Here is a 23200-nt window from a genome sequence, read left to right as displayed (position 1 = left end):
CATGTTTAAAGTGTATATAATTTGATAAGTTTTGACATATATATACAATTGTGAAACAAACATTATCAAAACAATGAACACATGCATTACACTCAAAAGCTTCCTCTTGCCCATTAAAGTCCATTCCTTTCTACATCACCCCACACACCACTACCCCAAAACAACTACAACTGTCTATTTTATATCACTGTAGATTAGTTTATATTTTCTAGAATTTTATGTAAATGAAATCACATAAATGTATTTTTGTCTGCTATCTTAAATCAGTGTAATTATTTTGAGATTCATCTATGTTGATGCAAGTATCAATAGTTCGTTCCTATTTATTGCTGAGTGTTACTCCATTGTGTGGATGTATCACAATTCACTTATTCATTCACTATTTGATGGACACTTTAGCTGTACTTATTACAAACATGGCTGCTATAAAAATTTTTGTTCAAGCCTATACGTGGATATGTGTTTTCATTTTCTTGGGTAAATACTTAGGAATGGAATGGTTGGGTCGTTTGGTAGGTTTTTGCTTAACTTTTTAAGGAAAAGTCAAAATGTTTTCCAAAATGGCTGTACCAATTTACAACCTTACTAGCAGTTTGTAACAATTTTAGGTACTTCTCATCTTCAAATCATTTGTTGGGTAGTCCTTATAAATTGAGACTTTCTAATGTAGTCTAGGTGTCTCACTGTGAATTTAATCAAAATTCCCTGAATAACTAAAATGCTGAACATCTTTGCATATGCTTATTTGCCATCTGTAAGTCTTAGTGAAGAGTCTGTTCAAATAGTTTATCTATTTTTATTTTTATATATTTATTTTTATTTATTTATTTATTTATTTTGAGGGAGGAGGGACTTCCCTGATAGCTCTCTTTGTAAAGAATCTGCATGCAATGCAGGAGACCCCAGTTCCATTCCTGGGTTGGGAAGATCCCCTGGAGAAGGGAAAGGCAACTCACTCCAGTGTTCTGGCCTGGAGAATTCCATGGACTGTATAGTCCATGGGGTCACAAAGAGGCAGTCTGATTGTGAATTTAATTAAAATTCCCTAAATAACTAAAATGTTGAACATCTTTGTATGTGCTTATTTGCCACCTGTATGTCTTAGGGAAGTGTCTGTTCAAATAGTTTATCTATTTTTATATTCTTTCTTCAGTAAGAAAACAAGAAAAGTTCTTTATATAATGTTTTAAGTCCTTTTTCAGATTAATATTTTCCAAATATTTTATCTGAGGTCTCAGTTTGTCTTTTCATTTTTGTAAGGATGTCTTATGATGAGCAAAAGTTTTAAATTTTTATGAAGCCCAATGTAAGAATTTTTTGTCTTTTACAGCTCAAGATATTTGTGTCCTTTTTACAAAATCTTTGTCACACTCAAAAATACTGGAAATATCTTCTGTTTGTTTTATGATATAGTTTTATAGTTTCAGAACTTATGTCTCAGTCTGATTTCTGGTTAGTTTCTGTGTCTAAAGAGAAAATCTAAAGATCAACACTATATTTGGACATGGCTGTCCAATGGTCCAACACCATGTATTAAAAAGGCTTTTCTTCCTTCATTGAATGCCTCGATGACTTTGTCGAAAATCTTTTGTCTATATAATTGTGTGTTTATTTCTGGATCTGTAGTTTGTTCCAAAGATCTATATATATAATGTGTGTATACACACACACACACACACACACACACACACATATATACATATGGAGAGAGAGAGATAGAGTAATTCTCTGTATCTAATGTATAGATCATTGGAACAAACTACAAATCCAGAAAGCGCTACGTCATTTCAGTCCTGTCTGACTCTGCGATCCTATGGACTGTAGCCCAGCAGGCTCCTCTGTCCATGGGATTCTCCAGGCAAGAATAGTGGTGTGGGTTACCATGCCCTCCCCTCCAGGGACTCTTACCCACCCACGGATTGAATCTGCATCTCTTATGTCTCCTGCATTGGCAGGTGGCCATCTGGGAAACCTTAAAGCTTCATAAGTCAACTTAAAATTGAGTAATACAACAGGTCCAACGTGCTGTTTTGTTTTTCTTTTTTTAATTTGTTGAAACTGTTATAATTTCTTTGATTTTCTACACAAGTTTTAGGATAAGTTTTAAAATTCCTACCTTAAAATGTCTACCAGTATTTTAATTAGGACTGCAAGTTTCAGTTTGGAGAGAATTGACACCTTAAGATATCAAATCTTCCAATCCACTAAACATAATAATTTCTTTGTTTTGGGGGCGTTCTTCAGGTTTCTCTCAACAATCTTTTGTATACTCGTGAAAGTGTCTGGCACATATTTTGAAAACTGAACTGTTAAATGGGGATCATAAAAGTCCACAAGGTTATAAATTAAGTAAGGGAATACATCATAAGCATATAGAAATATGCTTACTATACATATACACCAATAACACCAATAGCACCACCTGTCAAACAACCAGACCATCATAAAATGAAGCCCTAAAGACTGGGTATCTTTCCTAAGGACTATTTAACCAGAGAATGGCTTGGTAAGTCTAGTTTGATTTCAAACGAGCTTTCTTAACCACTATGCTAATCTCTTTCCCAGTCAAAAACAGTGCTGCTGTTAGGATTTTTTTTTTCTTTTTTCTGTTTTTTGTAATGGTTTCAACTTAGGAAATAATTTTAAAATATTTTTAATATAAGTAAAATTAATCCCGTGGGCTTCCCCACTCTCTCTCATTTCAGAACTCTGTTACTCATACCTTCCACTTCCCTACTCCCTCCATCATATACCATGTTGTAGTCCTTTATATTAAAACTCTGTGCTTCTTTACACAATTAGTCTTTCTTTCAAAGTAATTCTAAATGGAATTGCTAACATATACGATACCTAATAGGACCCCTTCAAGGGACTAGAATAAAATTCCTTCATTTTTTAAACATGAAAATGTTAAAAGATGATCTATAATACACTGTGTGATGAATTTCTAACAATACGCCTCATAACTTACATAAATTGCTTACCATCTGCTATAGCAAAATAGAGCTTGTTTAGCATAATATAGTTAATGCTCTTGATCTCATTGTATGAATAAAACACATTCTACTCTTTCCTGTGGTATACGTTTCCTCCCTTCTGCAGAGTCCCTAGGGTCCAGTCCAACAATGTTTGTAAGCACATTTCTAAGACATAGCTCGAATGCAAGATTCTCCATTTTGGAAATTTTTAAGAAATGTCATCACTAATGTTACTTATTTATCTTGAATATTTCTCATGAAACAGAAGGCAACCCACCCATTCCTGGCTGCTGATAAAGTTTCACGCATTGTGAAAACTATGGCAATTTCTACTTTAGCTATTCAACAAAAAAGGAATTGCTTTCCCTTTTTCTTGATGTCTCCCTCAGCTTTCTCAAATTCACTATGCTACTTTTCAGCCTTCAAGAAAGACAAATTGGGTAAAGAATGGAGGGGCCCTCAGTGGTCCACTTTTCAGACTTTCTTAGAATTAAGCAGGTCACCAAGGACATAACTTGAGAAACGCTGGGCTGGAGGAAGCATAGGCTGGAATCAAGATTGCCGGGAGAAATATCAATAACCTCAGATATGCAGATGACACCATCCTTATGGCAGAAAGTGAAGAGGAACTAAAGAGCCTATTGATGAAAGTGCAAGAGGAGAGTGAAAAAGCTGCCTTAAAGCTCAATATTCAGAAAACTAAGATCATGGAATCTGGTCCCATCACTTCATGGCAAATAGATGAGGAAACAGTGGAAACAGTGGCTGACTTTATATTTCTGGGCTCCAAAATCACTGCAGATGGTGATTGCAGTCATGAAATTAAAAGACTCTTACTCCTTGGAAGGAAGGTTATGACCAACCTAGATAGCATATTAAAAAGCAGAGACATAAATTTGTCAACAAAGGTCTGTCTAGTCAAGGCTATGGTTTTTCCAGTGGTCATGTATGGATGTGAGAGTTGGACTATAAAGAAAGCTGAGTGATGAAGAATTGATGCTTTTGAACTGTGGTGTTGGAGAAGACTCTTGAGAGTCACTTGGACTGCAAGGAGATCCAACCAGTCCATCCTAAAGGAGATCAGTCCTGGATGTTCATTGGAAGGACTAATGCTGAAACTGAAACTCCAATACTTTGGCCACCTGATGCAAAGAGCTGACTCATTGGAAAAGACCCTGATGTTGGGAAAGATTGAGGGCAGGAGGACAAGGGGATGACAGAGGATGAGATGGTTGGATGGCATCACCAACTCAGTGGACATGGGTTTGGGTGGACTCCGGGAGTTGGTGATGGATAGGGAGGCCTGGTGTGCTGCGGTTCATGGGGTCACAAAGAGTTGGACACGACTGAGCGACTGAACTGAACTGAACAAGGACATAAAGTGCTTCTAGATCCTCTGGGCTTGCTTGTGAGCAAGGCTTGATAAGAAACCCTGGGAGTTGTTGTTAGATCAGTAGGAGAAGGCATCTAAAATAATCTGCTCCAAAGGATTCAAGCCTTGGTTTTGGAGCCATATAATACTGAAAGGCTAAGAAAAGGAGGGGAAGCTAAGTTTCATGTAAAATTTCCCCATAATTCTATCTCAAGTGCCAAGGTGTCATATCACTTAGACACAGCCAAGGTCAAGAATGAGTTATATGTTCTCCTACATATTTCTTTTTAAAACATCTCTTCAAGTTTTCCAGAACTCTGAATCCAGCCAAATTTTGCCTCACTCTATTTTCACTTGTTCATTTAGTAGGTTTGATTTGCTATGTGCTAAGTGTTCACTAATAAGTAACTCAACTTCTTAACTTAGGCATTCCTGGCCTAGATAGAGGGTCAGAATATAATCACACAATCCAGGCCTTAAAAATCAGACACCCCGGGTTCAAGTTTTTGGCCTATTACTCATTAGCTATGCGACCTTGGGAAAGTTACTGGTCCAAAAACCAAGTGAGCATCCTGAAGGGAGACTGTCTGGGGGTATCTCTCCCTCATCATATATTGCCAATGTCTCAAACCTCTGTTTTGTCATGTGTAATACAGAGACAACAAATCACTGATTTTATGGTCTTACAGTAAGAACTGAAGGAGATAATGTGGATAAACAGAACACACAGTATAGCCACAAACTATTCCCTGTGCAACAGAAGGTAGCAGGAGCAGGTACCTAGATAGTTGGTTAGGGATAGGTGACTGAGGTCAAAAGTAACATTTGAGCTGCAAAGATACAATTTTTACAGGTAGAGTTAAGAGGCTTGATAAGATGATGCTCCTTTTGGAATCCAGCAAAAGGCGTGAAAGAGAGGGTAGTTGTAGAAGTATCAACAGGAAGAAAAGTCAGAAGCCAGAGGGATGAGGCCTTCGAAAGCCGCAGAAGGAGTCCGAGTCAATTCATGAGGAAGTAGGAAGCCACCAAAGGTTTCTCTGTGAGAAAAGGACATGGTAACATCCCTGCTTAGGAAGCTTAAAAAAAGGACTGTTCAGAGGCTTTTACAAGAATCTGGTGAGGTAGGAGAGTGCCTGGACTGAATGAGAAACATCGTGACAGGGCAGGGCGCTAACGCTCTGGAAGACTGGGGGGAATCAGGGCTGTGTGAGGGCGGGGCTCCTGCTAATTCTTCTGAACTGATGATAACTGGCAGGTAGTAAGTATTTAACTAATGTTTGTGAGTGAGGAGGAAGGAAAGAGGAAAAGAAGAAAAGACAAATGAAAAAATAATGAACATCTAGAAATAGTGGAATATATAGTGAATCATCAGTTCAGCCCAGTTCAGTCGCTCAGTCATGTCCAACCCCAGGGACTGCAGCCCACCAGGCTCCTCTGTCCATGGGGGTTCTCCAGGCAAGAATACTGGAGTGGGTTGCCATGCCCTCCTCCAGGGGATCTTCCCAACCCAAGGATGTCTTACAGTTGCCTCAGGACCTTAACAACTAAACAAGACAAAACAAAGTATGAGAATAAGACACTTACGGTTTTAAAATCACCCTACTTTTCTTCCTTTGATGGTTGTTGTAGAGTCCATTGTCTTGACTCTAATTGCCTCCAAGTAGAAAGGATGTGAGGCTCAAGTAACTTGTAGGAGTCTCTTGTGGCTTTGAATTAATAAAATTAATTATGTAGTATTCATTAGAATGGAAGAGCCCAGAAGAGCGGGGTGGGCGTGGGGGGTGGGGGGAGTGCTCAATAAGAGGAGTGTGGCCTTGTCAAGGGTCGATGGAGGTGGGATTGGTGACAAGCAAGTGAAAGGGCAAGGGGATGGAGGCTGGTGTGGGTGGCTGTATGCTCACACAGACTGATATGGAAAAATAAAAGCTATGCTTCAAGACAACTCCAGGTTAATAAAAGAAGACAGTGCTAAGCCTACAGAGATGGAGCACCAGTATGGAGCAGGAATCAGAGAGTTCCTGATCCCAGAGACAAAGAAAGACCCTTGTTCAATCTGTAATGACTGAGTGATCTGGGAATGATGTATATATGGAACTTAAACCCCACAGACTTAAAATTTAAGCCTTACCCTATAATCTTACACCATGCAAAATGTCTGGCTGGCTGAAGCACAAACTGTAATCAAGACTGCTGGGAGAAATATCAATAACCTCAGATACACAGATGACACCACCCTTATGGCAGAAAGCAAAGAGGAACTAAAGAGCCTCTTGATGAAAGTGAAAGAGGAGAATAGAAAAGTTGGCTTAAAACTGTACATTCAAAAAACTAAGATCATGGCATCGGTATCATCACTCATGGCAAATAGATGAGGAAATAATGGAAACAGTGACAGACCTTATTTTCTTGGACTCCAAAATCACTGCAGATTGTGACTGCAATCATTAAATTAAAAGATGCTTGCTCCTTGGAAGAAGAGCTATGACAAACCTAGATAGTGTATTAAAAAGAAGAGATATTACTTTGCTGACAAAGGTCTGAGAGGGTAACAGGCAGCAAGGCCAGGGGTCTCCAAATGGAGGAAATAGGCTACAAGTGCCAGACATTTTTATCTCTCTTAAGCGGCAGGAGGAAACAAACTAGCGATATTTTTTTCCTTCTCTATACAAATTTACAAAGAGGTTTCTCTTAAAATGCTGTGTTGCCATGACACCTGGTTTCACCTGAAGCTAACTATTCTCAAATCTTGAGTTAACCAATACATTTTTTCTTATAGAAATGTTTCTCTTAAGCTATGTTAATGTGCTATGCATTTACCCCAGACTCTGTCTTCAAGTTGGTTCCGCAAATGGATCAGAACCTACTTGACAAACCAGTATGGTTATACTCGGATATTGTTCCCCTAATCTATGTAAATGAAACTATTTGTGTGGTAATCTGCCCTTCTACAAGATTCAAGTCAATCGTTTTATGGCCTGAGATGAATTATCTGGTGCCATTCTGAGTTTTAAAACATTCCTTTCTTTCCATTAACAGACTGCTAGTGACACCCAGCTGAAGACTAGCAGGGGGTGGGGGTACTCTTTCTGCCCCCTTCTGATGCCTATGTCAGAAACTTTCTCTATCTCCTTTATACTTTAATAAAACTTTATTACACAAAAGTTCTGAGTGATCCAGCCTCATCTCTGGCCCCAGATTGAATTTGTCTCCTCCGGAGGCTAAGAATCCCAGCATCTTATCATTCAGCAACAACCTTTCAGGTCCCTCTAGTTAAAGCTATATGGTTTTTCCAGTAGTCATGTAGGATGTGAGAGTTGGACCATAAAGAAGGCTGGGAGCCAAAGAGTTGATGCTTTTGAACTGTGGTGTTGGAGAAGACTCTTGAAAATCTCTTGGACTGCAAGGAGATCCAACCAGTCCATCCTATAGGAAATCAGTCCTGAATATTCATTGGAGGGATTGATGCTGAAGTTGAGGCTGCATTACTTTGGCCACCTGATGTGAAGAACTGACTCATTGGAAAAGACCCTGATGCTGGGAAAGATTGAAGGCAGGAGGAGAAGGGGACGACAGAGGATGAGATGGTTGGATGGCATCACCGACTGGATGGACATGAGTTTGAGCAGGCTCTGGGAGTTGGTGATGGACAGAGAAGCCTGGCGTGATGCAGTCATTAGGGTCACAAAGAGTCAGACATGACCGAGCAATTGAGCAACAACAACCTACAATCTTGGATTTGAGTCTTTAGTCCCAGGAGCCACAGTGTTCAGCATAGATGGTCTCCATAAAGAAAGGGACATAAAATGAAACACTGAACGTGTGGCAAGAAATCCCTGAAGGATCTGTCCTGCCAGTGTGTCTTCTCACCCCACATTCTCTCCGCTACTTCCTTCTGGGCTCTGCTGACCAGCCCCCTGACCCAGAGGTCATGCCATCCTCGCTCCTTGAGGCAAGTCCCCACCCCCTGAGGTAACATAAAAGGGGAAGAGCACACAGGCCCTGCCCTCTAAAAGCTGATACCTACTCCAGACTAGCAGATCAGGGAAAGAACACTCGACTAGGGGTCAGAAGACCCAGATTCTCATCCTGATCCAGAAACTACAGAAATTATTTTGGACCCCATTTATTCAACATCTCCAAAATTCAGTTTCCTCATTTCAAAAGGGTAGTCATTCAAGTTTTCCTCATAGATTTATTAAGAGGATCAAATAATACTAACAGCTAACAGTTAATACATATATAGGGGCTTCACTGGTAGCTCAATGGTATAGAATCTGCCTGCCAATGCAGGAGACAGATGCAGATTCAACCCTTGGGTCAGGAAGATCCCCTGGAAAAGGGCAAGGCAACCCACTCCAGTGGGTTGCTAGAGAATCCCATGGACAGAGCAGCCTGGTAGGTTACAGTCCATGGGGTCACAAAAGAGTCAGACACGACCTAACAACTAAACAACAAGAATACACATATAGAACTTATTCTGTGCCAGACACTGTTCTAAATGCTTTTCACATGTCATTTGATTTGTAAGCAACCCTATCATACAGGTATTAATATTACCTCCATTTTATAGAAACCCAACCTGGTACATGGAGGATTAGCGACTTGTACATGTCACAGCTGATGAAGGGCAGAGCTGAGGTTTGAATCCAGACTGCCTGAAAAGTGCTTCCAACCACTGAAAACCATAAAACGCTACTCAAATGAGGGGTCAATTTTTCCACAAACTGGGACGCAGAGAGGGGATGGATGTTAAAGACTGAACCTGAACCAATAAGCACGGTTTCACCTAGGACATATAGTTAAGTGCTCACCTCCTTAAGAGATGCTGCAAACATGTTCACAAGGGTTTCCAGTTTGTGGCATTTCCTAGTAGAAAAAAGAAGGGGAGACATTTCAAGAGCACTTACCTTGTCTCAGCTGTCCTGGGCAACACAGTCTCAGGTACCTTAATAGTTGCCACACTGGTTCTCTCAAATGGCTCTCCTGCCACGCAAACTGTGCCTTAGGGTGGTAACACAACGTCCGCTATCCACGTAGAAAGAGCATGAGCACTCCCATTATGTGTTCTCCAGGAGTTTGCAAGCTCTTTGTCCACAACCATTGCTGAGAAAATCAATTTGGAGTGAGACTGAGAAGAAGGCAATTCTTTACAGCCCAGAAAGGCTTTAACAGGACACCTAATCTGAAACAAAACCTTAACAAGTTGACTGTCAGCCACGACACATAAGACTTGTTCATAGTGAGTTTACAAAGCAAGGGAAATGCAGATTCTGGGTAAAGCTAACTGCTCAGTTGAATCCATGCCTCATTTGAATCCTACATTCAACTAAAATTTTAAATTTTACTTGAATTATGTTTAAGCAACTAAAAAACCATTATGTGGATGTACAAATACCATGTGTTTATAAGGTAATGTGCACCTGTTTTCAAAGAAGTTGAGGTATTTGCAAGTGTTGGACAATAATATTATTAGGAATACCTAGGTGGAGCAGTTTTTATAAGTGAAGTTTAACTCAGAGTAGACTTTAATTAGGCTAGGAACAAAAAGATGTTTGTTGTTTTCCCAAAACACACACATACTATGAATAAGTGTCGAGGGAGCAGTGGGTGTTGCTGGAAGGTGAAGGCTTGATAGATATCCTGCTATAAGAATCAGAAGATTCATTCTCTCTCCTGACACATGTTTGAAAGAAATACTTGTCTCCAAACCACTTGACTCCAATAACCTTGGTGGCATCCTTACCAGTTCTGATGGAACAAGAGGCCACGACACTCAATGCCACAACTTTGCTTGTCATCTCCACCACTGATGCATGCTGGCCCAGTTACTGGGCTGCACAAATCTGTCATGCACTAATTTGCTTGGAGTGTCAAGGAAAGCAGAGCTGAATTCTTGACATATGAATCTCCTGTCCCAAAAGCTCTCTGCTGGGCTCTGCAGAGTGCAGAAAAAGCTGGCAGCTGAGTGGAGTTTTGATTAACCGCACTGGTGTGTACCCACTCAAGCTTCAGTGAGATTGTGCATTGTCAGTCAGCTGTCTCCTGGGTGCTGAATTTTCATTTAAGCTTTTGTATTTAACGGAAGTTCTCTCACACTCTAGAGTTTCAAATGAAGTTCAAATCAGATGTAATTTACAATTTTATGACGGTCATGTAATATTTTCTGTCTCTGTAAGTAGCTCAGAAACAAAATTGCCTTTAGTGATCATAACTTCTCATTCTCAAATTTGCATTAATTTGAGCTCCCTAACAAGCTAAAAACATTTCTCTACCAAATACATCCATATGGGGGGTTGTTTATGCATATTAGTGTTCCCAGTATACCTGCCACATTTTAGCTGCTTTGACTTGACTTCTATTGTTTTAAGGGCAATTTGAATGCATGGGATTCATTGAATCACAGATGCACTCTCCTTATCCTTTGAAACAATCAACAGTTAGATTACAACAGGCCGTGATTTATGTGGGGCTTGCATGGAAATACATGCCAACATGTGCCTAACTGTTTAGCAACAAACATAGACCCCATATAATGCTCTGAAAATTAAAGTTCTCTTTAGAAGCAAAATCAAATATTGCATTCTGGTCCTACAGAACACAGGTGTCTAACAGTCTACAGGTACTACTGTTTCCCTATAGAATAACAGTGCTGTTTTAACATAAGATTTTTAGTGAAGGTATGCAGATTTTAGCAAAGTCTTTAAAAAGTCTGTAGTGCTGCTAGCCTTTTGCATACAATGGAATGTAGTACCAATACCACTTAACCAAGAATAAAGTCTCCAACTGGGTAGAACAACTTCTGTAGGAAACACAGACTAACAGAATACTAAAATCTGAACTAGGTAAGAGCAAGAAAGTATTTACATCCTATTTTTTTAACTGTTTTGAACATGTTTCAATATATAAGTTTCTGACTTTGACGTTCTGACTTCCTTTCTTTGAAAAACAGCTGGACTTTCCTGATATCCCCTGAAAGTCAATACAACTCTAATAAAAGGGTTCCTGCTTACATAACTCCTAATATGAGAGGTCAAATAAGTCTCACAAGAAATTTAAGAACAATCAGTCAGGGTTCACTCAAGAAAAAGAGAAAACCACACCCGTTATTGTAGCGAACATTTCAACAGCTACTGGAGAGCAAACCAGCAAAAAGGAGAGGACTAAGGTAAAACAGAGCAGTAATTACCAAAAGGCAGCTAACCATTTCACAGAGTCAGGGGAAGTAAGGGAAGAAGCTGGGCTCATTAGACCTGTTAGTTCCAACCAGGGCTTCGTGGGTAGACTTAGGCAGCCACACAGCACCCCAGGGTCAGAAGGGCACCAGGCGTGGTTACTGCTCTGCTCTCACCATCTTGTAATCCTTAATAATAATTTTTCAACAACCTCCTCATTTTCAGTTTGCACAGGCCTCCTCAAATTATAGAGTTGGCCTTGGTTTGAATCTTACAAAGTCACTTTCTGTTTCCAGACAAAAATGCATCAGCAATTTCCTGTGGGCCAACACGGTGAAAGCTTATAGAGGGGGCCTGAGGAACTAAGACTCGGACTGCTGAGAGAAGAGCATTACTGAGCTAGTACTGGAATCTCTGAGGGCCCATGAGACTGCCGCTGGGTGTGTGAATAGCTGAGATCTGAAACCAGCGTTCTCTGCTGGGAAAATGGCGGCTCCAACCCTGAGAGAACCAGCGAGGCAGCAGGAAGGAGGGCGCCCACCTGCCTTCTCCAGTCTTCTGTCTCCCCCTGGGGCCCTGTTGGCAGAACTGCACGGGGAGCCACCTCACAAAGAAGAAAGCGTGGTCTGAGAGGCCCACCAGGCCCAGATTCACAGAGAAACAATAGAAGGCTCGCCTTGGAGGCTACAATAGCTGAGTGACGACAGTAAAGAGAAGAAAGTCAAAGGACGCTAAGCCAAATAACGAGGAGGGGTGGCTCCTATGACGTCAGAATGAAGAGAATAAACAGTAAGCAGACACTCTGAAGATATTTACCTTAGCGTTCTCAAATAGAGAACACAAAAGACTTTCTGAGAAGTTTAAAATACTTCATAAATTTTTAAAAATAAAGAGATTTAAAAAAAGAATGATCACTGTTGAAAAACTGCTGTATTATTCTGGAAGGTCAAACAGAAGAAATATAGCACAACAAAGAATATAAATAAAATGTCATAGAAAGCATGAGTGAAAAAGATACGGACCATAAAAAACAGACTGTCCAAATAAATAAAATCAGAAATGCAAAAGAGAATTAGCAACCAACACCACAGATATGCATAGGATTATTATATGCCAAGAAAATGAACAACCTAGAAAAAATTGACAAATTGCTAGAAAAATACAATCTACTAAGATAAATCAGGAAGAAATAGGAAATATGAGCATATTGATTTCTATTAATGAAATTGGACAAGTAGTCTAACAAAAAATTTCCAACAAATAAAAATATAAAATCAACTGCTTCACAGGTAAATTCAATCCAATATTTTTTAAAAAGTTACTACCTCTCCTTCTCAAACTATTCCAACAAATTGTGGAGAAACACTTCTAAATCCATTTTGTGAGGCCAACATAATCCTGATACCAAAGCCAGAAAAAATATCACAAAAAAAGAAAATTACAGGCCAATATCACTGATGAATACAGATGAAAATCATCAATAAAATATTAGCAAGCTGAATCCAACAGTACATTAAATGGATCATACACCATAATCAAGGATTTATTCCAGGGATGCAGTAATGAATGATTTAATATCCACAATATAGAAGTCCTATAAACAAAACAAACTAACTTTGCATAAAGAGAATATAGGAAATAAATACACCAGTATGTTAATTGTAATTTTGTGTTTGATTGTAATCTGAGTAGATTATTTGGCATCTATTTAAAATTTATAAATATAAAAATGTGTTTAAATGTTAGACAGATAGTTAGATAGACAGGGGTCATAAAAGATAGATTCAGAAAATGTAATATGTGAAAATAGCAGCTTTGAGGTACAGAGACACACATTATATACAAAGGATGAATAGAAGAAAAGTCTCTAGAGCTGAAAATGTGAGATTTCAGATTCATCAAATCAAATGGAAAATAAGATAATACCTACCTAGATATCCTTTTCATACTGTTCATGGCATCCGGTTCCATCACTTCATGGCAAATAGATGGGGAAACAGTGGAAACAGTGACAGACTTTATTTTATTGGGCTACAAAATAACTACAGATGGTGACTGCAGCCATGAAATTAAAAGGTCCTTCCTCCTTGGAAGAAAACCTATGACAAACCTAGACAGCATATTAAAAAGCAGAGACATTACTTTGCTGACAAAGATCCGTCTAGTCAAAGCTATGGTTTTCCAGTAGTCATGTATGGATGTGAGAACTGGACTATAAAGCTGAGTACCCAAGAATTGAGGCTTTTAAACTGTGATGTTGGAGAAGACTCTTGAGAGTCCCTTGGACTGCAAGGAGATCCAACAGGTCTATCCTATAGGAAATCAGTTCAGAATATTCATTGGAAGGACTGATGCTAAAGCTTAAATTCCAATATTTTGGCCACCTGATGCGCAGATCTGACTCATTGGAAAAGACCGTGATGCTGGGAAAGATTGAAGGCAGGAGGAGAAGAGGACGACAGAAAATGAAATGGTTGGATGGCATCACCGACTCAATGGACATGAGTTTGAGCAAGCTCCGGGAGTTGGTGATGGACAGGGAAGACTGCCGTGCTGCAGTCCATGGGGTTGCAAAGAGTCAGACATGACTGAGCGACTGAACAACCTGACTAACCTAGATATGCTGGTGAAATTCCTAGACTCCAAAGATAAAGAAAAACGTTTTCAAGTTTCCAACCAGTGAGAATTGTTTACCTACAAAGGTAAGAGAATTGGAATAGCATTAAATTTCTTATCTGCAACAGAGGAAACTAGGATGCACTTACATTTATGAACAGTTTAGGAAAGATAGCCATTAAAATCAGGAAAAAATGAGGCAAATTTTACTTTTTGAGTTTGTGTGATTGTATATGTAACAAAATCCTGACAGCTCATCTGAAAGCCCATTAAAGGGAACATATCAGTGGGAGATAGAGTCTATATGATACCTCCCAAAGTCTAGAATGGAGCAATCTGAGCAACACATAGCAGTGTAGCAATATATTATAACGCAATGTCTAGAATACATACCCATGAGGACATATTTATATAAGTAAATGGTTGTTTGATTGAATAAATAAACACACAAGAAGAGAATAATCTCCTTTACAGAAGAATTACAAATAAGATATGTAGACACTCTCTCCTCAAAAAGGATAAGCTTAATTATCCTCCTTCCCCCTTGACTGTGGGGTGGCCTTAGCAACCTCCACCTAAAAAAAAAAAAAAACAGTATATGGAGAGAGGTGAAGGGAGAAGCCTGGCAAACACTGTCTCAGCCAGGTGATCAGGATCAACATCTGCAGCGATACGTCAGGGTGACAGCACACGCCTCCTCACAGGAAAGAGTCAGAAGGGCCCCATCCCCAGCCTAATCATGACGAAAACACCAGACGAAGGCACACCGAGGAACATTCCAGAACATACCTGACCAATGCTGCTCAAAACAAGAAAAGAATGGGAAACACTTACAGACCAGAGGAGACTGAGAACACGACAATTAAGCGTGATGTGTTAACTTGGGTTAGCTCCTACAGCAGAACAGGACATTCATGGAAACACTAGTGAGAGCCACGTGAAGTCTGCATTTTGGTCAATAATAATTTCCCTATGTTAGTTTTTTGTTGTTGTTGTGACAAAGTACTATGGCAATATAAGATACTCACATTAGGGTAAACCGCATGTGGGTTGTGTGTATTTTCTGTAAACCTAAGGGTATTTGAAAATAAAAAGTTTATTTTTATAAAATCTATAAGAACTAACAAAAAACTGCTAAGGTGGATATGGCAGAAAGTGAAGAGGAACTAAAAAGCCTCTTGAAGAAAGTGAAAGAGGAGAATGAAAAAGCTGGCTTAAAGCTCAACATTCACAAAACTAAGATCATGGCATCTGGTCCCATCACTTCATGTCAAATAGATGGGGAGACAGTGGAAACAGTGTCAGACTTTATTTTTTTGGGCTCCAAAATCACTGCAGATGGTGACTGCAGCCATGAAATTAAAAGACACTTACCCCTTGGAAGGAAAGTTATGACCAAACTAGATAGCATATTAAAAAGCAGAGACATTACTTTGCCAACAAAGGTCTGTCTGGTCAAGGCTATGGTTTTTCCAGTAGTCATGTATGGATGTGAGAGTTGGACTGTGAAGAAAGCTGAGGGCTGAAAAATTGATGCTTTTGAACTGTGGTGTTGGAGAAGCCTCTTGAAAATTCCTTGGACTGCAAGGAGATCCAACCAGTCCATCCTGAAGGAGGTAAGTCCTGGCTGTTCATTGGAAGGACTGATGCTGAAGCTGAAACTCCAGTACTTTGGCCACCTCATGTGAAGAGTTGACTCATTGGAAAAGACCCTGATGCTGGGAGGGATTAGGGGCAGGAGGAAAAGGGGACGACAGAGGATGAGATGGCTGGATGGCATCACCGACTCGATGGGCATGAGTTTGAGTAAACTCTGGGAGTTTGTGATGGACAGGGAGGCCTGGCGTGCTGTGATTCATGGGGTTGCAAAGAGTCGGACACGACTGAGCAACTGAACTGAACTGAACTGAAGGTGGATGAATATAAGGGTAAGGATTTAAAAATCAAGAGTTTTATTAATATTAACAATAAAAATCAAACCCACATACAATAGTGGAAATAACTACTAAAAATGTCCAGGAAAAATTATGAAATCTGTAAAACTGGGAAGATCTGAAAATATTGACTATTGTCCATATTTCTGAAGGAGAAGCTTTAACATTAAAAACTTATTAAGTCTTTCTCAATTAACAAATAAATTTAACAATTTCAAAACATTTTTTATATAGCAGTACAAAATATTACCGTATAGTACAGGGAATTCTACTCAATACTCTGTTATGGTCTATAAGGGAAAAGAATCTAAAAAGGTGGATATATTAATATGTAAAACTGATTCGCTTTACTGTACACCTGAAACTAGCATAACATTGTAAATCAACTATATTTCAATAAAAACTTTTAAAATGACACCAAAGACCATGCTTGATGATTAATATGGAAGAATTAGCAAGAGAATTTATTAGAACACAGAGTCAAAGGAGAGTTATCATGTCAAATATTAAAATTTACTATTATTTTTCAGTAATCAACAGAATATGATCCAGAAGTAGAAATAGATCAGTGGAACAGGTCATAATGCCCAGAAACATACCTAGGTAACTTACTGGATAAAAAACATGACATTTTAGTTAAGTAACTAAATAATTATGCTGTTGTTGTTCAGTTGCCAAGCTATGTCCTACTCTTTGCAACCCTAATAGTCTGAAGCACACCAGGCCTTCCTGTCCCTCACCTTCTCCCAGAGTTTGCCCAAGCTCATGTCGATTGAATCAGTGATGCCATCCAACCATCTCATCCTCTGTTGCCTTCTTCTGCCTTCAATCTTTCCCAGCATCAGGTCTTTATACAAACAGATATACTATGAAGGAAAATAGAGCATGTTAAGACAATTGAGAGTAACAAAGGAGTCAGAATGGTTTCTTGGAGAAGGTGACATATAACAGATCTGAGTAAAGAGAAAAGTTAATTCTTACAAATATTTGAGCAAGAAGTAGTTTTGAAATAGGATAAAGTAAGTACCATAACCCAGAAGGGATGAATCTTGTCATGCTCCAGGAAAAGAATTAAGAGCAGGCAAGAATTATAGGAGAGATTGGAAATGTTGCCCAGGGTCAAAAAATGTCATATTTTCTTGACTTTTACTCTGAGTGAGATGGGAAGTTTCAGAGGTGGTTTGAATACAGGAAATTAGACATTTTGCAAAAGAATCAGTTTGACAGCTCTATGACAAGTAGACTATAGGAAGTCAAGAGTGCAAATGAGGAGCCAAGTTAGGAATTTAATACAACGTTCCAGGAGAAAAAGAGAGTGACATGGGCTAACTGCTAGAGATCGTGAAAAGTGGTTGGATTTTTAATATATTTTGTAGGCAGAGCCTCCTGGACTGTTTATAGATTGGATGTGGGATTTGAGATGTAGGATAAAAGCCCAGAGCCTCCCTCTATTATTCCTCAGGCCAAGAGAATAAAAGAGAAAAGGAATGATTAATCTATTAAATGTAGCCAGAAGACTGAACAAGAAGGAGTCTTAGGATTTTGCAAAGTTGAACATCTTTTTGTTAACACCAGCACAACCTGTTAATAAGACAAAGCTGAATTGATCGCTTACTGGGTAAAAGAGAATATCACCTAGAAAAAAACAAAAATTAGACAGGTACTCCACATCATATAAAACAATCTGGTTAATTATCTAATTGTAAAAAATCAAACTAAAACAGTGTAATGTTTATGTTACTATATTCTTGGGGGTTGATGTGCAGAGGGAGAGTAGTCCTTAATTTACACAGGAAGCTCAGAAACCATTAAGGAAAATATTGATAGATTTTATCTCATAAAAATTGGAAGATTTTCATATGGCAATAGACCATTGAAAGTGAAAATAAAGTGAAAGTGTTAGTTGCTTAGTCGTGTTCGACTTCTTGCGACCCCCATGGCTGGCTCCTCTGTCTGCCTGGCTCCTCTGTCCTTGGAATTGTCCAGGCAAGAATACTGGAGTGGGTTGCCATTCCCTTCTCCAGGGGATCTTTCTCACCCACAGATTAAACCCAGGTCCCCTGCATGGCAGGCAGATTCTTTACCACCTGAGCCCACAAACAAAGAACAAAAGAAAGAATGAGAAAAAAAATAGTTGGAAAACGAATTACAGGGAAAGAGTTAATAGCACGACCATATAAAGAAGCCCTTCATATAAAAACCTGGCAAATTTTGAAAATAAAATAAACAAAAGGTTAAATTCAAATACTTAATAAATATGTGCTTAATCTCACTAACAGTCATTTTAATGCAAATTAAAATAATAATGACTGATTGTTGTTATCTCCATATTTGCAACAGTTAAAAAGATTGATTGCATTCAGTGCTGGTGAGGCTATAAGAAAATGAATCGTCTCATTTACTACCAGTAAAAGGATGAATTTACTTTCTTTTCATAAATTTATCTGGCAGCATCTGTTAAAATTAAATAGGTACATGTAATTTAGTTCAACAGTTTTATCTAACTTAAAGAAGTAAAAGCATATACTTAGAGTAGTATTTAGTAAAGTATTACTGTTAATAGTAAAAAAAAAAAAAAACTGGAAAAATATGAGTCCAATCAAATAAGAATGATGAAATAAATTAGGCTAGATGCAAACTATGAAATGTTGCTTTGTAACTACATGAGTTTTGTATGAAATGATCTGCAAAATGTCTGTTATACATTTTTAGCAGCTTTAAACCACAAAATTAACCCATTTAAAGTATACAGTTTAGGGGTTTTCTATATTTACAAACTTGTGCAACCATCACCACTAATTCCAAAACATTTTTATCATCCTGAAAAGAAGCCTTATACCTATCAGCAGTCACTCATCACCCTCCTACCCTCCCAACATGGTTGAACCCCAGGCAATAGCTAATTTACTCTGGTGCTGTGGTCTGAATGTTTGTGTTGCCCCAAAATCCATATGGTGAAGTTTTAATGTGCAATGTAACTATATTAAGTGGAGTCCGTGGGAGATGCTTAGATCATGAGCCTGGGGCCCTATGAATGGGTTTTGTGTTCTTAAAAAAGAGACCCCAGAGAGCTTTCTAGCCCCTTTCACCATGTGAGGATGCATCTAGAAGTCTGTGACCCTAAGTTGGTCATTATGGTGCCCTGACCTTGGATGAGCTTCCAGAACTGTGAAGAATAAATAGCTGTTGTTTATAAGCTTCCCAGTCTGTGGTATTTTGTTACAGCAGTCCAAATGAATTAAGACTTATGGGTTTGTTGATTCTGGGCATTTTATGTAAATGGTTGCATAACATGTGGTCCTTTGTGACTGGTTTCTTTCATTCAATATGGTTGTTTTCAAGGTTTAGTCATGTTATAGCCTACATCAGCTCTTGGTTCCTTCATATTGCTGAATAGCTCCAGAGAGAATGAAGAGGCCAGGTCAAAGCAGAAACGATGCTCAGTTGTGGATGTGTCTGATGGTGAAAGTAAAATCCAATGCTGTAAAGAACAATATTGCATAGGAACCTGGAATGTTAAGTCCACGAATCAATAAATTGGACATAGTCAAACAGGAAATGGCAAGAGTAAAAACTGACATCTTAGGATCAGTGAACTAAAATGGGGGGGGGGGGGGAGGGTGAATTTAATTCAGATGATCATTATATCTACTACTGTGGGCAAGAATCCCATAGAAGAAATGGAGTGGCCCTCATAATCAACAAAAGAGTCCAAAATGCAGTACTTGGGTGCAACACCAAAAATGACAGAATGATCTCAATTCATTTCCAAGGCAAACCATTCAATATTACAGTCATCCAAGTCTATGCACCAACCATTGATAGCTAAGAAGCTGAAGTTGAATGGTTCTGTGAGCCCTACGAGAATTTCTAGAACTAACACCAAAAACAGATGTCCTTTTCATCATAAGGAATTGGAATGCAAAAGTAGGAAGTCAAGAGATACCTGGAGTAACAGGCAAGTTTGAGCTTGGAGTACAAAAATGAAGCAGGGCAAAGGCTAACAGAGTTTTGCTGAAAGAATCCACTTCTCATAGCAGACACCCTTTCCCAACAGCATAAGAGACAGCTCTACACATGGACATCACCACATCGTCAATACCAAAATCAGATTGACTACATTCTTTGCACCCAAAGATGAAGGCGTTCTATACAGCCCAAAAACAAGACCCAGAGCTGACTGCAGCTCAGATTATCAGTTCCTCATAACAAAATTCAGGCTTAAACTAAAGAGAGTGAGGAAAACTACTAGGCCATACAGGTATGACTTAAATCAAGTCCCTTATGATTATGCAGTGAAGATGACAAATAGATTTGATGGATTAGATTTGGTATGGACAGAGGACTATGTCAGAGGTTCTAAGGACTATGGGCAGAAGTTCTAAGGACTATGGGCAGAGTTTCATAACACTGTATAGGAGGCAGTGACCAAAACCATCCCCAAGGAAAAGAAATGCAAGAAGGCACAGTGGTTGCCTGAGGAGGCCTTACAAATAGCTGAGAAAGAAGAGGAGTGAAAAGCAGGGAGAAAGGGAAAGATATACTCAACTGAATGCAGAGTTCTAGAGAATAGCAAGGAGAAATTAGAAAGCCTTCTTCAATGAACAATGCAAAGTAATAGAGAAAAACAGTAGAATGGGAAAGACTAGAGATCTCTTTTAAAAATTGGAGATACCAAAGGAACATTTCGTACAAGGATGGGCATAATAAAGCACAGAAGTGGTAAGGACCTAACAGAGTCAGAGGAGATCAAGAAGAGGTGGCAAGAAGACAAAGAACTGTACAAAAAAAGTCTTAACATCCTGGATAACCACAATAGTGTGGTCATTCACCAAGAGTCAGATCTCTTGGAGTGTGAAGTCAAGTGGACCTTAGAAAGAATTTCTACCAGCAAAGCTAGTGAAGGTGATTGAATTCTAGCTGAGCTATTTTGAATCCTAAAAGATGATGCTGTTAAAGTGCTGCATTCAATTCAGTTCAGATCAGTTGCTCAGTCATGTCCAACTCTTTGCGACCCCATGAATTGCAGCAGGCCAGGCCTCCCTGTCCATACCAACTCCCGGAGTTTACTCAAACCCATGTCCATCATGTTGGTGATGGCATCCAACCATCTCATCCTCTATCATCCCCTTCTCCTGCCCCCAGTCCCTCCCAGCATCAGGGCTTTTTCCAGTGAGTCAACTCTTCTCATGAGGTGGCCAGAGTGCTGGAGTTTCAGCTTCAGCATCAGTCCTTCCAATGAACACCCAGGACTGATCTCCTTTAGGATGGACTGGTTGGATATCCTTGCAGTCCAAGGGGCTCTCAAGAGTCTTCTCCAACACCATAGTTCAAACAACATATCAGCAAATTTGCAAAACGCAGCAGTGGCCACAGGACTGGGAAAGGTCCGTTTTCATTCCCATTTCAAAGAAGGGCAATGCTAAAAATGTTCAAACTACCTGACAGTTGTTCTCACTTCCCATGCTAGCAAGGTTATGGTCAAAATCCTTCAAGCTAGGCTTCAGCAATACTTGAATTGAGAACTTCCAGATGTACCATTGGGTTTAGATAAGCCAAATGAGCCAGAGATCAAATTGCCAGCATTCGTTGGATCTTAGAGAAATAAAGCAAATTCCAGAAAAACATCTACCTCTGTTTCACTGACTACCCAAAAGCCTTTTACTGTGGGGATCACAACAAACTGGAAAATTTTTAAGGAGATAGGAATACCAGACCAACTTACTTGTCTCCTGAGAAACCTGTATCAGGTCAAGAAGCAACAGTTAGAACTTCATATGAAACAACAGACTAGTTCAAAATTGGGAAAGGAATATGACAAGGCTGTATATTGTCACTCTATTTATTCAACTTATGTACAGAGTCCATCATGTGAAATGCCAGATTGGATGAGTTACAAGTTGGAATCAACATCGTTGGTAGAAATAAAACCACCTCAGATATGTGAATGATAACCACTCTAATGGCAGAAAGTGAAGATTAACTAAGGAGTTTCTTGGTGAGGGTGAAAGAGGAAAGCGAAAAGTTTGGCTTAAAACTCAACATTCAAAAAAACTAAGATCTTTGCATCTGGTTCCATAACTTTATGGCAAATAGAAAGGGGGAATGTGGAAGCAATGACAAATTTTCTCTACTTGATCTCCAAATTCACTGAGATGGTAACTACAGCCATGAAATTAGAAGACACTTGCTTCTTGGAAGGAAAGCTATGACAAACCTAGCCAGCATATGTAAAAGTAAAGACATCACTTTGCCGACAAAAAAGTCCGTATAGTCAAAACTATGGTTTTTCCAGTAGTCGTGTAGGATGTGAGAGTAGGATCATTAAGAAGGCTAAGCACCAAAGACTGATGCTTTTTAACTGTGGTGCTGCAGAAGCCTCTTGAGGGTCCCTTGGACTGCAAGGAGACCCAACCAGTCAATCCTAAAGGAAATCAGCCCTGAATACTCATTGGAAGAACGGATGCTGAAACTCCAATATATTGGCCACCTGAAGTGAAGAGCTGACTTATCATAAAAGACCCTGAGGCTGGGAAAGATTGAAGGCAAAAGGAGAAGAGGGTGGCAGAGGATGAGATGGTTGAATAGCATCACCGATTCAAAAGACATGAACTTGGGCAAACTCTGGGAGATAGTGAAGGACAGGAAGGCCTGGCATGCTGCAGTTCGTGGGGGTACAAAGAGTCAGACATGACTTAGGGACTGAAAAAGAAAAAACAATATTTCATTGTATGTATTGTCAGGAAGCATTTAACAAGAGGCTTCCTGTGTGCTATTTTGGATCTATCAGGAACCCTCTGGCCCTTATTAATTCCTGAATATTCAGGAATTAAGAGGAGAGGCCCGCCTTTCCTGGGCTGAGGTATCCAGGCATTTCTCATTACAGTAATAAGTACCCTCTTCCTTTTCATGAGCCATGTGGTAAAAGGTGATTGTTTGCAACTCTGTCTCTGATAGGGATCATATGTTTTGTAAGTCTGGAATTTTAATCTTTATCTTTGCTGAGAATAACCACCTTGTAAGACAATATATACGCACACATCATGTTGATTAAAACACCTTTGCTCCATCAGAGCTTTGGTCCCCGTCTCTTTCTCTCTCTCTCGCTCTCTCGTTAATTCCTTGGAG

This window comes from Muntiacus reevesi, chromosome 9, assembly GCF_963930625.1.
Source record: "Muntiacus reevesi chromosome 9, mMunRee1.1, whole genome shotgun sequence".
In the NCBI taxonomy this organism is placed as follows: Eukaryota; Metazoa; Chordata; class Mammalia; order Artiodactyla; family Cervidae; genus Muntiacus; species Muntiacus reevesi.
The sequence above is the reverse complement of the archived record's forward strand: the minus strand, read 5'-3'. Positions refer to the sequence as shown.